The sequence below is a fragment of the Xiphias gladius genome, chromosome 11 (genome assembly GCF_016859285.1).
Source record: "Xiphias gladius isolate SHS-SW01 ecotype Sanya breed wild chromosome 11, ASM1685928v1, whole genome shotgun sequence".
NCBI lineage: Eukaryota > Metazoa > Chordata > Actinopteri > Istiophoriformes > Xiphiidae > Xiphias > Xiphias gladius.
The window spans coordinates 13,224,777-13,226,645 of record NC_053410.1 but is presented as its reverse complement, the minus strand read 5'-3'; positions in this window follow the sequence as shown (position 1 = coordinate 13,226,645).

Below are 1,869 nucleotides of genomic sequence, written 5' to 3'. Positions count from 1 at the left end.
GTTCGGACTGAGCTCTACCGGAAGAGATTAGGAGCGAATAATTCAGCTGCAGTAGGCTCACCACCAACCTTTGACCCGGCCCGTACCTCGGCAGCATCAGCCTACCTGCCCGCCCGCCCGCCGGCCCGCCCGCCCGCACGAGGACGGCGGGCCGTGTAACCTACTGTATGAGCGCCATCTACAGAGCGATGCTGCACACAGGCTGGCGGAGGGGGGATGATGATGAGGATGATGATGATGGTGATGGTGATGGCGATGACGATGATGGCCTTCCGACCGGCTCTCCCTCTGCAGGCTGCGAGCTCACCTTGCACACCTCCGGCTTGGCCACACACACACACACACACACACACACACACACACACAGACTGACTTGGCTGTCAAGACACGGAGCGTAGGAGCTTTTTTTTTTTTTTTTTTTTTTTTTTAGTGATGAACACAATTCACGGTGAATTCACAACATGCAAAACCTCGAGCGGGTTCCTAGTTTAAGAGTGTTTTTTCGGATTCGTTTAACGTCAGGAAGCTAGACGGGGAGCGCAGCGAGAGGCTAGGGGGTGGCACGCTGATAAATGGCAATGCATTCTCCGAAAACAGAGGGGGATTGCATTGAGAACGCGGATCCCGTTTCTGTGTCGTGTTTGCGTAGAAGAGCCGAGCCGCGCTGGGGTCCTACACCTTCGACCGGCGGTTCACAAAGTGGGTTATTGGGTCGCCGGCGTGCTTTAGGAGCGTCCCGAAGTCCGCAGCAACACGGGGAATAGTTCGAGTCGGATATGGTTTCGTTTGCAGTGACATTTAGAGAATTTAAAATTGTTTGAAACGTGTGATTCGGGCTCCTCGATATCACTTTAAAAAAAAATGCCGTGCCAACAATAAATATCCCCCCAAGTGGGCATCTCTGAGTCACACCTCATCATATGTTTCTATTGGGAGTCCTGAAAACGGCATCGCTTGAAACAGCGTACGCCAGCCTGACAGTGCTTTACCTCTCTTCTAGCCCCTGCCTTTAATTTCCTTGATTCTTCACCCCAAAGTCTCATCATTTCCCATTTGGTCTCCCTCCCCTTCCTGGCTGTCGGATGCAGGGACCTCCTCATTTGAGCTGCAGGTTTTTTACGTGGGCGAATCACAAAGTGTTGGAATCTATTGCCTTTGTCTGACAAGTCATCCATCTCTATGCGAGGGGATCTGTGGGATGGAGGTGGAGGGGGGTGGGGTGGGGTGGGGTGGGGTGTGTGTGTGTATGTGTGTGTGGGGGGGGGGGTTGATCTGTGGGACTGCAGCTTTTAGAAACAGACACACAAGGAGAGGGGTTTCATTCTCAGCCCAAAGCTTGGCTCAGGCACAGCCCATTCTGGAGGAGAGGGGGACACACTGCTCTGTACTTCGCCGTGTCCATGTTGTTGTCATCTCCGCCCCTATCTGATTAAAACACAGAGCCCGCCGGTCCTCCGCGCCGCCAGAGGAGAGGGATTTTTCGGCCTCCGGTCGCCGCGCGGACCCGTGGAGGCTTCAGCTACTCCTTTGTTTTCCTCACGATGCCCTTTAAACACAAACAGTGACCCGCTTTGAGCCAATGTTGCGGCGACTGGTGCGCTCTGCACACGCGTGGGTCATGCTCTGCACCTGACAGCCCCTTCTGCAGACTTTTGAGCTCACACTTTAACGGGAGGAAAACTTAGCATCGCCACAAGAAGTTGTTCGCCGCTGCCGCCCGCGGACCCTGCCCACACGGACTGTTTGACACCAAATACAAATCCTTGTTTTTTTTTAGGTTTTATTTATTTATTTATTTTTTTCACTCCTCTCAAGCTGCATCACCGAGGCGAAACGGCGACCACAGTCGATTACCTTTCTTTCCTTTGC